At 44.1% G+C, this 16,154-nt stretch overlaps 1 protein-coding gene and 1 pseudogene across 1 annotated transcript in view; one reads left to right on the top strand and one right to left on the bottom strand.

Annotated features, from left to right (window-relative positions):
* LOC126354272 (uncharacterized) overlaps nucleotides 1–16,154 on the top strand; it is a 113,114-nt gene that overhangs the window by 35,853 nt on the left and 61,107 nt on the right. The gene's annotated exons all lie outside the window — the stretch shown is intronic.
* Nucleotides 6,965–7,082, bottom strand: LOC126356574 (5S ribosomal RNA; annotated as a pseudogene).

Genomic DNA, 16,154 nt, shown 5'->3' with positions numbered 1-16,154 from the left:
CTGTTGAGACCTCACGCCCCACGTGTTGAGCAATTCGGCGGTACGTCCACCCGGCCTCCCGCATGCCCACTATACGCCCTCGCTCAAAGTCCGTCAACTGCACATACGGTTCACGTCCACGCTGTCGGGGCATGCTACCAGTGTTAAAGACTGTGATGGAGCTCTGTATGCCACGGCAAACTGGCTGACACTGACGGCGGCGGTGCACAAATGCTGCGCAGCTAGCGTCATTCGACGGCCAACACCGCGGTTGCTGGTGTGTCCGCTGTGCCATGCGTGTGATCTTTGCTTGTACAGCCCTCTCGCAGTGTCCGGAGCAAGTATGGTGGGTCTGACACACCGGTGTCAATGTGTTCTTTTTTCCATTTCCAGGAGTGTATCAGTGCTTAGTGCTACTCTGCATTGTTGCCAGATTTCCTCCCTCCCCTGCCCTTCCCACTATGACATCATCGATCACATCTTGAACTGTTGCAGTTCTCCCCCCTCCCTCTGACAAGGGCCAACTGTCCTATAGAAAAAATGGAGGTAAATTCGAAAAAGTGGAGGAAAATACAAAAAAAATCGTTTTCCCCTCCTATGACGTCACAGCTCAAAGCCTACTGTAAATTTGTGAGAAATCCAGCATGGTGCATTGCTCTACTGGTGCGAAATTTGAGATGGTGGACCTGCACATGTCCGCGTACATAGTTGTCAGGCCCCTTGCTCTGAGTAAAGAATACAAAATGGTGGAGCTGGGAGCATGGGGTCAGTCTGCACTATTGTCAGATTTCTTGGCTTTCCCTAGCCATATGATATCACACTCCATGATGGTGATCCAAGGTGATGGACTCGGGAGTGCAAGGTCAGCCTCTTGGACGTGAGAATACGATATAGCGATCCAAAATGACGATATGGGATACGAAGCCAGCCTCTATATGTTATAACCAGGAAGGTGACCTGAAATGGCGATCTGGGGATACGAGACCAACATGTATGGTTGACAGTTCACTTGTGCTAAGTATAGAACCAAGCCCCAAGTTTAAAATGGTTATACATTCAAAATTCATCAATATTCCTCCACTGCTATGACGTTACAGTTCACTGTCCCTAGTTTTAAAATGTTACTAGCGCAAGTTTAAACAATTTCCCAACCCCTTTGACATCACATTTTAAGCGACTTACGCCCGAAGTTTGGAACTCAAGAGCTCACGTGTCCTAAGTTTAAATGGCAATATGTTTAAAAACCCGCTTACCCAATGTTTAAAATGACGGGGTCTCTGGTTGTCAGAAGTACAGCACTTGTCATATCTTTAAAACTGTATAGCTGGCTGGTACAGCCTGTATGGGTCTCGAACAGCTGCATGTATGTGTAGCAGAACAGGAACAGGATACGAGCAATTGTGTATTTTTCTAAACAAGCACCAAATCGGGGAGAGTCCTCGTTTCACAGTCTCTGAACACGCCGTTCGCAAAAATCGCTCGCCAGAGGCTACAGCAAACTGGGAATCTGATGTTGCAGCAGCTGTCGTCTGCCAAGCTACTGGAGTCCACCAGACACTGTGCCCTCGCCACAGCACATAAGACCAGAGCAGACTGTTTGGTATTAAGTAGGGACGACTTCGGTACAATCGCATATGAGACGCCTAGGTCCAGTGGTCCAGCTTCAGCCGGCCGGTGTAGCCGAGCAGTTCTAGGCCCTTCAGTCTGGAACCGCGCGACCGCTACGGTCGAAGGTTCGTATCCTCCCTTGGGCATGGATGTGAGTGATGTCCTTAGGTTAGTTAGGTTTAAGTAGTTCTAAGTTCTAGGGGACTGATGACCTCAGATGTTAAGTCCCATAGTGCTCAGAGCCATTTGAACCATCCTGCACACTTTTGCCATCGGCGGTGCTCTGCGACCCACCCTCCGCCCACATTCATTCGGTACGATACTGTGATAATGTGTATCTTTAGTGCGTTTGGGCGTACAGGACTGTATGGAAGCACACCCTTAGGAGACTAACCAAAGTTGTGAATGCTCACGATAGCGAGGATCTGCTATTACAGCTTACACCGCAGTTCAGACGAACTGTTTAGGATTGTCAGTTGATCAAGCATGTTGCAAAGTATCCTTCTAGGTTTCCTGAGGTATCTGACATTACATGTTTACATCCAACTGCCTGTAAACTGCAAGTGTCCTCTAGGGTCCAACATGCTTTCAGATCAGTGGAATTTGATGACTATGACATGAATATGAGTGCTCCTCAAACCACTATAGCACGATCTGAGTCCTATACCACTGTCAATTATAAGGGCGCTTGTGCAGGAAAATGCGCAATAATGCACTCCGCAACAGAATTAAAGGATCACTTTTTCGAAACCCCATAATTATCTTCCATCCCGACACAGAAGTTATATATTTGGATCGAAGGTGCCTACAAACTCCCACTGTAATGATACAGAAGCGTGGCGCTCTGTGGCTTCACCTTCGAGCTCGACGACATTTCAAATAGCAAGGTGTCGACACAAGCGAAAAGAAGCCCACACCTCAGAAGTTAATGGGAAGTGCAAAGTGCGTTAATGATGTCACATTGGCACCAGATTTCACCACAATTCTTCCCAACGCCACCGTGAACGAGCCACACAATGGGAAGGCCGTCATAAGCCCTCTTACCAACAATTCACCCCTCCTTTTGAAGCCTCTGCGATGGAGCTCAGAATCGGAATTGCGACTCCCAGCACTGAAATCGTGCAGTTTTCTTATGGGTGGCTGAGGAAAACATTTCAGAATCACCACGGCTCAAAACTGAAATGAAAAGGCCCCAAGGACGTCAACGAAACCATCCCTTTCCATGGAACATTGGGTGCCACACATTTCGCGTTCAAAAACAACAGTTTGCAGTGCGATGAGCAAAATGGCGACGTTCTTCACAATCTTTGGCACTGTTGACCTCTCCTGCGCTACAGACATCATGGGCCTTCAACCCAACTGAACGTGATCTAACCCCTTTGGGGTGCAGTTCGAGCACAGTTTTTGCTCTAGTGCGCAGGGTGGAACTGCTAGGGACAGTGCAAAACCGTTCGATAAAATTTGAACAGGAGCCAAAGCAAAAAAGAGTCCTTGTGCTTTTTCAGTGCTCCTGTTTCACACCCTCCTGTGGTGTGATTAGGGAGGGCGCAACATTAACAAATGTGAAAATGAAATGGGAAAGGGTGCTTCTAAGACCCTCCCCCCCTCCCCCCTCTCCAGATCAGCAAAACCCTCAGTGGCACCTACCCACATTTACTGAGTACTTTAAACATTTACCTTTCTAAAGAAAACCTGTGAAGTAGCCTGAGGTGGCTGCATGCAGGCAACTGGCCTCGAAGATGTGTCAAGTGGTTGCCTACCTGTGGGAACTTCCGGTTACTTTTCAGGTTTTTTCTGTAAAGGTACATTTCTAAAATACTCAATAAATGTGGGCAGGTGGTACCGAGCATATTATCGAACTGGGGAGTCTTAGGTATACCTTTTGCAGGTCCATTCTCATATGTATCAATTTCGCTTGCCTCTGTGGCCACACTACAGGAGGACATGAAACAGGAGCACTGACAAAGCATAAGGACTCTTTGCTGGTTCACATCACGTTCAAATTCCCTCGAATGATTTTGAACGGTCCCTAGTGTTTCAAGACCGGTCCAAAAATTGCGGTTGCACTACATTCCGAAGGAGTGAAATCACGTTTAGTAGGGATGCAACACTGTGATGTCCGTCAAACACCCAATAGGTATCAACAGTGCCAAAGGTTGTCAAGAACGTCGTCCTTTCGCTCATCGCTCTGTCGTTCTGACCGTAAAATGTGTGGGGATCATCGTCCCAAGAAAAGGGGTAGTTTCACGCCCTTTATGTTATCCTGTAAGGCCTTTTCGATTCGATTCTGAACGGCGATGAGTCAGAAATGTTTTCCTCGGCCACTCGTAAGAAAACTGCGTGATTTCAGTGATGGACGTCTCGGTTCCGACCTCCATCGCGGAGGCGTCAAAAGAACGGTTGAAATGTATGTGAGAGGGGAGAAAGGTGGGTAAGAGGAGCTGTGACGACATTTCGATCATGTGACGCGTTCACGGTGGCGTTGGAAAGAATTGTGGCGCAATTTGATGCCGACGTGACGTCATTAACCCACTATACACCTCACATGAACTTCTGAGCTCTGGCCTTTTTTCCGCAAGCGACGACACCTTGCTGTCTGAAGCGTCTTTGAGGACCGAGGTGACGCCGCAGGTCGCAGCGTCTTTGTACCAATACAGAGGAAGATCGTGGGCACCTCTGAGCCAAATTCCAGACTTGTGCGTTGGAATGGGAGACTATTTCGGAGTTTCGAAAAAGTGGCCCTTTAATTCTGTTGCGCAGTGCAATTCTTAAAGACGTATGGCCATTTTGGTCTAGCTAGTAGAGTACTATTGGTAAGATATTTATTGCTTCCCCTTCTGTGCTTGTTAATAAGGTACCAAGAGGCACGGCTTACATTTTCTGCCTGTGCTATTGATTCACTGTTGACTTGTTGCCGAAGATTCCGAATTTTTGATTTGAAACTTTGCTTGGCAGTGGTACATATTTCAAAAATGGTTCAAATGGCTCTGAGCACTATGGGACTTAACATCTGTGGTCATCAGTTCCCTAGAACATAGAACTACTTAAACCTAACTAACCTAAGGACTTCACACACATCCATGCCCGAGGCAGTATTCGAACCTGAGACCGTAGCAGTCGCGCGGTTCCTGACTGCGCGCCTAGAACCGCTAGACCACCGCGGCCGGCCCGTATATATTTCTTTGAATATGTGAAGCCCAGATGATTCGTACATTATATGGGTGTATGGATATTCGTCCTAGATTGGCTAATCTAGCTGTTAGTAATGTGATATTAAATATCCAGAGTCGTTTGCCACGATGAGCCAGTTCCTGTAAGCCACACAGGATCACAGTTTTCTCATATGACAGAAGCACTTCCCAACAGTTAGTATCTTGATGGCCCTTTTTTCCATTCAGTTGATGCCCATTTCTACCTTAAAAAACTGTCACCGAATTCGACAGATTTTAGATAATACATTGTTTTTGCATTACCAGAAAAATTTTCTAGATCTTCCTTCCAGTTGATGTATGGCTGTGTCACTAAAAGACCCATGTTTTGACGTCTACCTTTCTCGACAATGTTCGTTTTGAAAAGCATGCAAATTTTACAAAATGTTCTCTGCACGTACTTCAGAGATCACCATTTTAAACTAGTTCCTCGATAAGCTAGAGACTTGAAACTTTCAACATAGCTCATGACTGGTGATACTGTAATATTAACTTGCTTTCGTGTGAAGGAGGGAACTTTGTTTTTCGATCTTTCTGTACCTGACTGTTCGGTACAAATTTTGCGACTTATTTTAAACTAATTTCCTGATAAGCTAAAGATTTCAAATTTTCAACTTAACTTAGCTCAGAACTGGATGACAACACAATATTAACTCGCTTTCTTTTTTGATGTGTGAAGGACAGTAGATACTTGGCGTACCACTGCTATTTCCCTGTTTTGTTGTTCCAGTCACGAATATTTCGCTCTGAAGAACGATTACCGCTAAGCTTCACTGTCAGCTCGATTCTGTCTAGTTTTCATATTCGCGGTCTTCTTACGAAACATGCCTATGAGGAAGTAATATACTGGTTGACACTGAGACACTGAAATTAACCTGGTGTTTACAACCGTACATGTCCTGCTGTAATCTCATCAAAATGTGTGAAATAAACTGAAAAATGTCACGCAGGCAAGACTAAAAATTAGAAAATAACTATTTAAATATAATTATTGAATAATCTCTTTTAGCCCCAAGCAGATACCTAATGCTATACATATAGTCCTGTAAATGTGTGCTTGTGAAATTTTGATCACTATCACACTCTCTGTACAACTGAAAACGAGAGCGTAGTTTCCTGTACGAAATATTTACCTTCCGTCCAAATGAATAGCTGGATATTCAAATGGTTTTGCATTTGTGGACATCATTACACATTGCCTACAAAACGGAATGCAAACTGTCGATAAACCGAGGCAAGATTCCTTTCTTCTTCACATATCCTTAAGGGAATCATTGCGCTCACTTTTGCACCCCAAACTAAGGCTGCAAATGTCCAAATTTCCCCGAATTGTCCTAGTTTTGATGTCGTACAGAGGTGTGCTGGATGGATTTTTATACAACGGTCCGGGGTAAACCTGGACCTTTTTTCGTGCTGTGGAAAATCGATTGATTGGAAATAGACCGTAATAAACCTTAGTTAAAATTCACTTAAGGAGAACCTAACTATAGATTGTATCTTCATTTTAGTCTATTGAAAATACAGCGGAGAGCACGCTTAGCCGCTCTCCTATGCGCATACAGAAATGGGAATAGGTAGAAATGTCCGGTTTCCGGCATAATGTTCACACACCTAAAGCTGCTTTTTTTCTATTTTTCCCATGTTAGTTATTGACTGACCACCCTCCAGCAGTTGAGACAGTGTGTGGAATGGTTTGTACAGACCAGATCTGGCACCCAGGCCCTCGGAACCCTATTACGTTTGTTTCTACAGGCGGGACTTGCACGAACTGAGAGCTCGTATTAGAGTATCAATAGTACACTTTAATGAGATCATCCTAGGCCGGACATGGAACTGGAATCTCGCTTAGGTAGCCTGTGTGCTACAGAGGGCCCATGCATTTTTTATGGAACTATCTGTCCTTCCGTCGCCTCTTTTCTTCGGCAATATAAGTAATGGCAGGCCTACCCCAGCGATTAAACTCCTCCAGAACAGACAATGAAGGCCCAGCTGTACCGCCCGGCCGCCGTGTCATCCTCAGTCCTTAGGCGTCACTGGATGCGGATATGGAGGGGCATGTGGTCGGCACTCCGCTCTCCCGGCATTGTGTCAGTTTACGAGACCGGAGCAGCTACTTCTCACTCAAGTAGCTCCTCAGTTTGCCTCACAATGGCTGAGTGCACCCCGCTTGCCAACAGCGCTCGACAGACCGGATGGTCACCCATCCAAGTGCTAGACCAGCCCGACAGCGCTTAACTTCGGTGATCTGGCGGGAACCGGTGTTACCACTGCGGAAAGGCCGTTGGCCTACCCCAGTGATACGCCACGATAATTAGTAACGCGTTAATGGTGCATGGAACAATTCAATCCACAATGGTATATGATTCAGTTTTAAATAATGAAAAGAAATAATTATTCCATTCAGTTTATAATGAAATGAACGTGTATACTGCCTATGTTAACTTTGGCATACCCTTGAGCTACGTCTTCACTCAGGAGCAACCTCTGCATAGTATTGCAAGCTGGTTTCACTCAGAAGAATGAATGTCTAGCTCGGTGAGCTAAAACACTAAAGAACGGTTTCAGTTAAAATAATGAGTACATGGTTCAACCGATAGAAAAACAATTGATTGTTTTCACTTTAAAAGAAAGAATGAATAATTCTGCCATAATGCAAAAGCTACAATGGCGTTGAATTTTTTCATTCGATTGCTCCCACTGACTGCTTTGTCCGCCCCCCGGTAGCTGAGTGGTCAGCGCGACGGGCTGTCAATCCAGAGGCCCGGGTTCGATTCCTGGCTGGGTAGGAGATTTTCTCCGCTCAGGGACTGGGTGTTGTGTTGCCCTAATCATCATCATTATTTCATCCCCATCGACGCGCAAGTCGCCGAAGTGGCATCAAATCGAAAGACTTGCACCAGGCGAACAGTCAACCCGACAGGAGGCCCTCGTCACACGACTGACTGCTTTCACTCGAAAAAAAAAAAATGAATAATAATCAAAAGACAGGTAAAATACAACCGACTGTCACGATTGTCTTCATTGGTTACTCCCACATACTATTTTCATTCAAAAGAATGAATAAGTAGTCCATCCGACTGAATCGATTGTTTTCATTGGCTTGCTCTCACAGTCTAGTTTCACTCAAAAGAATGAATGAATAATTCAACCGATAGTATAACTGCAACCAAATGAGTCGACTGTTTTCGAACAACCGAGTGAATCGACTGTTTTCATTCGGTTGTTCCCATCACAACTTGCAAGTAGCCACAAAAAATTTCCAGTTCTGTCTTTGTTTAAAACGCGCGTAATACCGACTTTTAAATTATTATCTTGAAAGAAAAACACTTGAATTCACTATATTTTTTTCTCTCTCTAAGAGCTATGGGGGAGGGGGCTGCGGCCCACACTTGCCCCCGGGTATGGGCGCCCTCGTTAAAAAGCTGTAACATTAATCTCAGTCGCCCACTGCCACACAGAGCGCATTCCCAAGCAGTGAAGTTGCATTTGGTGGTCTGTACACGCCTTGCAGGCCTAATCACACACGTTTACCCTTTGCAGAGTTTTTAAAAATCACACACCAACCTGTGAAATAATAAAGTTGTTACTGTATACTAATCGCTACGAGATTTTATGTAGCCTTTGAGAACATCAACAGTTAACTTCTGTACCATTACGCGTTTCAGTTACATGCCTGAAATTACACTCCTGGAAATTGAAATAAGAACACCGTGAATTCATTGTCCCAGGAAGGGGAAACTTTATTGACACATTCCTGGGGTCAGATACATCACATGATCACACTGACAGAACCACAGGCACATAGACACAGGCAACAGAGCATGCACAATGTCAGCACTAGTACAGTGTATATCCACCTTTCGCAGCAATGCAGGCTGCTATTCTCCCATGGAGACGATCGTAGAGATGCTGGATGTAGTCCTGTGGAACGGCTTGCCATGCCATTTCCACCTGGCACCTCAGTTGGACCAGCATTCGTGCTGGACGTGCAGACCGCGTGAGAGAACGCCTCATCCTGTCCCAAACATGCTCAATGGGGGACATATCCGGTGATATTGCTGGCCAGGGTAGTTGACTTACACCTTCTAGAGCACGTTGGGTGGCACGGGATACATGCGGACGTGCATTGTCCTGTTGGAACAGCAAGTTCCCTTGCCGGTCTAGGAATGGTAGAACGATGGGTTCGATGACGGTTTGGATGTACCGTGCACTATTCAGTGTCCCCTCGACGATCACCAGAGGTGTACGGCCAGTGTAGGAGATCGCTCCCCACACCATGATGCCGGGTGTTGGCCCTGTGTGCCTCGGTCGTATGCAGTCCTGATTGTGGCGCTCACCTGCACGGCGCCAAACACGCATACGACCATCATTGGCACCAAGGCAGAAGCGACTCTCATCGCTGAAGACGACACGTCTCCATTCGTCCCTCCATTCACGCCTGTCGCGACACCACTGGAGGCGGGCTGCACGATGTTGGGGCGTGAGCGGAAGACGGCCTAACGGTGTGCGGAACCGTAGCCCAGCTTCATGGAGACGGTTGCGAATGGTCGTCGCCGATACCCCAGGAGCAACAGTGTCCCTAATTTGCTGGGAAGTGGCGGTGTGGTCCCCTACAGCACTGCGTAGGATCCTACAGTCTTGACGTGCATCCGTGCGTTGCTGCGGTCCGGTCCCAGGTCGACGGGCACGTGCACCTTCCGCCGACCACTGGTGACAACATCGATGTACTGTGGAGACCTCACGCCCCACGTGTTGAGCAATTCGGCGGTACGTCCACCCGGCCTCCCGCATGCCCACTATACGCCCTCGCTCAAAGTCCGTCAACTGCACATACGGTTCACGTCCACGCTGTCGCGGCATGCTACCAGTGTTGAAGACTGCGATGGAGCTCCGTATGCCACGGCAAACTGGCTGACACTGACGGCGGCGATGCACAAATGCTGTGCAGCTAGCGCAATTCGACGGCCAACACCGCGGTTCCTGGTGTGTCCGCTGTGCCGTGCGTGTGATCATTGCTTGTACAGCCCTCTCGCAGTGTCCGGAGCAAGTATGGTGGGTCTGACACACCGGTGTCAATGTGTTCTTTTTTCCATTTCCAGGAGTGTATTTTGGAGATATTGAAAATTATCTGAAACCTATACTAAAAACAACATTCTGATACGTTAATACGTTTCTGCAAATTCATCAGAGGGTGAATTCAACTAAATACTTTGTCGCTAAACAGTTAATTAAAACTATTTTGTTGATAACAGTATAAGTAACGCAATGTTTACAGTTTTCACACAGTAATTATTTTCAGTTTGGGATACCATTGTTGGCAGCACAAGATATTGTTGAGCTGGATGTAAGCGCTCAGTTGAGACTAGAATGAAGCTAGCAGTTGTGGGGTCGTTCGCCGTAACATTCATTATTTATAGCAGTGTGTGCACTCTTGCTCAAAATTTACAATAAGGAATCAAGGTAAGAGCAAAAACTACATACCACTTTCTTTAGTTTCCTTATTTAGGTGGGAAAAGCTACAGGGAATGTTTTGGAAGGAAATTCTTAGCTTCTCAGCGTTAATAAAGATGACGTCTACGTGCGGTCTACTGTTCTGCGTTAGAGCACGGCGCTTTCTTTGCGATTTATGAACATAGTGTAGTAACCAAATGTGATTGGTTATAAAATTAGCTTCAGGTACGTAATTAGCTTAAAAAATTTCACGAAATTATCCGACCCAAAATACGTTCTTCCTATATCAAGCCAGAACATCCCGAAAGAAAACACGAAACATCAAAAATATCAGAGGAGTGAGTCTATGAAAACAGTGAAACTTGTAAGGAATGCAGGACTGAGATTGAAGTCTACTGTGGTAAGAAAAGTTGTCCATCAGATAACAAGTGCTGGACGAGAGAAATTTGCAAACCTCAATGGAGGCATTGCTAATAAGTGAAGGGTGGTGGATTAGTTTCAAGAGGAGATACGAAGCCTCACTCTTCTCTTGGTGCCTACAGAGCTTCAGTGGGCAATAAGACGAATACTGAAGATTTCTGCATCAACTTAGAGCAGCTACTAATAAAACTAAACATCTCGGACAACCCCGATGCAATCTGGAACTGCGATGAAATTGGCCTATACGTATGTCGTTAAACGTGGGAAAGTTATGACAATGAGGAAAATATGTTTATGAAAGGAACTTACGCCGGACGAGGAGAAACTCTTACTCTCTTCGGAAGTCTATGAGCAAAGGGTGCATGCCAGAGTGTCCAGAACTGGGACTGGGGCAAGGGGCCGCCGCCGCCCCCTCCCCTCCCACACACCAACACCAACTCTCACCAGCTCTCAGCGAAAGCTGAGTATACTGAATGGTGTTTTTCTTTCAACTCAGCGATTTAAAGTCAGTATTACACATGTTTTTAACAGGGTCGTAACTGGAACTTTTTTATGGCTACTTGCAAGATGCAATTCGTCTTCCATGTAACAAAAATATTCCATATCCCCCGCTCCTAAAAAGTATTGTATACGCGCCCTTGAGTGCATGAATACCACCACTGATAATTTCACGAGAGTGTGATGAAGAGCTGGGAAAGGAATGTTTATCGACTGTAGGGTGTATCATCAACGAGATATTCCTTCAATGGTTCCAATTTTCCGTCGCTTCTGCCACCTATCTGGCTAGCTGTCTTGATTTTGGACGCCGATGCATCCCACATCAGTCCATCCATAATAAAGAGAGCAGAGAACAACATCTCTTTACTGACTTTTCATGAACTTACTACACATCTTGTGCAGCCCATGCATGTAGAAATTTACAAGTCCCACAAATCACAATGGGCAGCCTGTGTAAGTTCTTACAAGAAAGAAATCCCAATAGAACGAACTTCCACACAATCCCAAATCCCGCTTTTGCCCAGGCTTTCAATAGAAGAACAAGAAAACAGAAATATTTCAGTTCAACAAAGAAGTCGTTTAAAGAGAGGCCATCATTGCTTATTTTATGATATTCGGCGGAAACACCGGTACATACCTCACAGACTAATTAAAATTTGAGTTATTATGTCTGACGTTCCCTAAAGTGTGTCTGACACTGTTTCAATAAACGTCTTTATATATGTTTGATCTCGTCCGACAAATATCCACGCTACTAAAACTTCAAGGCGGTTTAAAGCTGCGTACCGGATCGGGACTGGAACCTGAGACTCTTGACTTCCGTCAGCAAGTGCTCTACCAACAGAGCTATCACTCACAGTTGTACTTCCGTTAGCACCTCATCCAATGTCTTCCTTTTTTTTTTTTTTTTTTTTACAGTAGCGCTAGGTCTCCCAGACCATGCGGAAATTTTGGAACTCGCTCTCCAAGGTCAGTTGTGGCGGAATGCTTCTGTACTCCACCTACCCTACTTAAATTGCCAATCCAACAATATTTTTCTGCCGGTTGTGTTGCCACCTTCCTTGTCTGTTGTTCCCACGCGTTACTGACAGATATAAGGGTCTCCTTAGACTGCGCCTCGTGAACTACGTACCTGTTTTCTTCAACACGGCATAGTAGGAAACGTATTGGCAGGAGGATGGAGGAAGGTGTCAGTGATATATCAAGTAATAGACGAAAAAGACAATGATTTTACAATCTCCAGTGATCACAGTTCTGCTATCGAATAAGAGCATCGTTCAGAAGAACTTCAGGACAGTTCCAATAAAATACTTAAAGTGTTAATTAACCAAATGTGTTATGTAAATCCCAGCAGCGAATGTCAATTTGGCGGACTTTCCTTTTGTACCTGTCGACTGGAATTCTTGTTTGCAGATTTCATCCATGGAATGTAATTTTACTTGGAAATTTATCTGCTACAGACATAGTATATTTTTTCAGAACGTAAAATTCGTTTCTCTTAACAGTCCATTTATGTGTACTGTTTAAAAAACCACGCAAAAGTATGTCATATGAGTGTGATAAACAGAAAAATGCTGTAGGCTTTACTTAGTGCAATAAAATAAACAAGGAGCATTTAAACAACACTTAAATAATTGTAAAATCAAATGTTATAAATTAAAAATTCCAAATGATTTTCGCCTTAAGTATCGGTTTGAACATAGTGGCCCTAGACACCTCCACTCGTAATACATGTTATGTAAAAGTCATCTCGTGAGTTACGAGGTAGGAGATGAGGCACTGGTGGAAGCAAAGCCGTGAGGACGCATGGTGAGTCGCGCTTGGATCGCTCAGTTGGTAGAGCACTTACGCAGAGGCAAAGGTCACAGCTTCGAATCCTGGTCCATCATATAGATTTTCTAGCACGTGACACATCAGGCCTTCAACACATCCTTTAGGTTCCAGCACCGGAGGGAAAAAGGGGAAACTACTAGGAGTAGAAACAGAGATGAGAGGGCAAAGTGCCTCACTCCTATTCCATAAAAAAAGGGTGATGCGTCAGCTTTGTCTTCACCTCAGAGACTGATGGCGTGGAAAGAATGTAGCGATTACTGACGATGGTGATCGATGTTCCGTTACTTGTGGACGCTTGTATACTGCTGGTGCGAGAAAGAAGAGTGGTGCATTACGCATGCAATGTGTTTTTCGTCTTGCCACATCGTGTTTTGTTCGAGTCTTGGCACTGAGCAAACAATTTTCATGTGTAGTACCTGTGCTGTGTTAAACGCTAATTTGGATTCGAATTAGTTTTAAAAGAGCTAATAATTTGTTTTACTTTGGCATTTATTTTACATTATCTAAATGTAGGGGTGGGAAGTTCCTATAAGGCCAAACTGCTGAGGTCATCGGTCCCTAGGCTTACACATTACTTAACATAACTTAAACTCACTTACGCTAAGGACATCACAGACAACGATGCCCGAGGAAGGAGCCGTGCGAACCGTGACAAGGCACTATCTAAATGTGGTAAATTATGTGCTACCAATAATCATCTGTCATTCACTCTGGAAATCATCTTACGGCTATTACGAAATTATGTCACACCTATCACAAAACTACCTACCCATATCGCGAAATTACCTACCAATGTCTCCGAAGATTGATTATCATGTAAAATTGTACTTGTACTTAAAAATTGTTACGTTTTTATTTGTAGATGGTCTTGTTAATATGATTTATATAACTGGATGAATTGCTCGCATGTTAGGGAGTCTGAAATACAATTGTAAATCTATCACGAATATTCCTCCCTTTGTCTTATGTGATGCATGTGTCTCGAAATTTGTCATTATTGATGAATGAGCGTGTGAATCACGTTATGTAATCATGCAGCGAATCACATACTGTAATGACATGAAATGCTTTTTGTAATGTAGCCAGTTTAAGGATTCTAGAATCAAAATCTTAACTTCTGTCCTCAAGACAATTAAATATGGGACTGACGGAGTCTATTTGCCTCTCGAAAAACACAAAGTTTATAAAATAATTAAATGAAGATCAAAGTTCGCGATTGGTCAAGAAGGGAATTTGTTCTCGAAGTAGGGGGCATTTGTGGTCATTCGTCTCGAGGAATCATGACTAAAATTTACCAACATGAGGAACAGTTGTTTGTGTTCTAGTAATTTTGTAAAAGTGTTGGAATTTGCTTTTGCACAGACGATTGGTAGTCGAAAACTGACGAAATCTGATGTAAGTGACGTTTCCGGAAGTTTAGAGATTTTTAGAGAAAGCTGAGACTTTCACTTGATGGGCTAAAGAACTATGTAGTATTGTGCGAGCTTAATAAACTGATAACCACTGTAGATGCGTTCCAACTGTTTATTGACTGGTAAATGCTGCGTTTCACTGGAAAGCAAGTCGCAAGGTCTAGAATAGAGTGAGAATGTGAAATGTGAAGGAACGGAGTAACGCAATATACGTCCAAGTAGGCGTATATGCTTTTACGTCAGGAACTGTGTGTTAGGGCGAACTTAGTGGTAGCATGTGCGTTACCTGTATGAGAATGTAGCACACTTGCTTTTGTTGGTATGTTCAGTCAGATCTGATAGAATGAACCCTCTTTTAAATCATGCGACAGAACAATTTATGCAACCTGCTGACACTTGTAGTCGGTCTTTCTTTTAATGAAATTTTCCAGATTGAACCACACTATACCATACGTCACTTCAGGGCAGACTGTAACCACTTCCCAATCCAACTCCTCTGTAGTGTTTTTGGTCAGTCTAGCAGAATGCAGGCAGCGTTATCATGGAGCAGCATCACTTCACGTCGTTCTTCTTGGACTGCGTTTGCGAGACGCCTCAGTTGTTGACTATAAATAACAGCAGTGTTAGTCACGCTTCAGGAAAAGTAATTCCTAGTACACCACACCGTCATTGTTCCACCAGATGCATAGCATAATGCTTTGTGCATTTGGGCAGGGCTTTGAATGGGGAAATTGCTGCTCTTTTTGGGCTCCGTCATTACATCAGGTCACCAAAAATGGCGGCTCGTAACGAATTTTTTGTAAGTGGCTCCGTGGGAAACGCCTATATTACGAATACAGAGTGCATTGTATGTTGTGAAAGACTTTTAAATGGTATTAGACTAAGTTCAGTGTGCCAAAACTGGATTCGTTCGAAGTGTATCTCATGTTTCGACGAATAAAAAACAAAAATGCCCCTGTGGTGTAATTGGCTGTTGTTTGCGAATGTAATGTACATGAAGGAAACGTAGTTTCTACATTACAACAGGACTTATTTTGTGCAAAAAAATGTATAAGTAATCTGTAAACAGTGATAAACGAACTCAAACAAGAACAAAAAGTGGAAAATGAGCCGTTTCTTAGGCCTAAAAAAAGCTGGCGTGTGAAACAAAACGAAAAACGTTTCGAACCGAAAACAACGAACAAATCTGATCCGCTATATGAAAATGAAGGTACAGTCAACCAGGAAAATAAGAAAAATGATTTCACGTCTCCAACAAGTACCTGGAAGAAGCGAGAAAATACTAAACATTCTCGAAATCTTGCGCCAAGTGAGAAGAATAAGAAAGGTGATGTTTACATATTTTGAACTACCCACGGTAAAGGCGTAGCAGGTATTACGGCCACTATGTAAACTAAACTAAAAGTAGCCTAACTGGCTTTACCAATCCTGACGCACCTCTAAATGAAGTTCTAAGAGACTGTGGAACAACGGTGACAAAGGGTTCCAAATGTGTTATTATTGGGGGAGGAAACGATGTATATAAGAACGAAAGTGTGAATGCAACCAGGGCTCTAAGAGAATCTATAGAAAAACTTATACAATCCGATATATATGTCGTAAGCATTCCACATAGGCATGACCTGATAGAAGCTTCATATGTAAACAGAGAAATTGTCAACACAGACAGAAAATTCAGGAAGATACGTAGCTTTTTCTCTAATGTTACATTTATTGAAGCAACAAGCTCAGTGAGAGAACGTTT

This window comes from Schistocerca gregaria, chromosome 3 (genome assembly GCF_023897955.1).
Source record: "Schistocerca gregaria isolate iqSchGreg1 chromosome 3, iqSchGreg1.2, whole genome shotgun sequence".
Lineage (NCBI taxonomy): Eukaryota > Metazoa > Arthropoda > Insecta > Orthoptera > Acrididae > Schistocerca > Schistocerca gregaria.
Note: the sequence above shows the minus strand (reverse complement) of the source record. Positions and strands in the feature narration are given on the sequence as shown.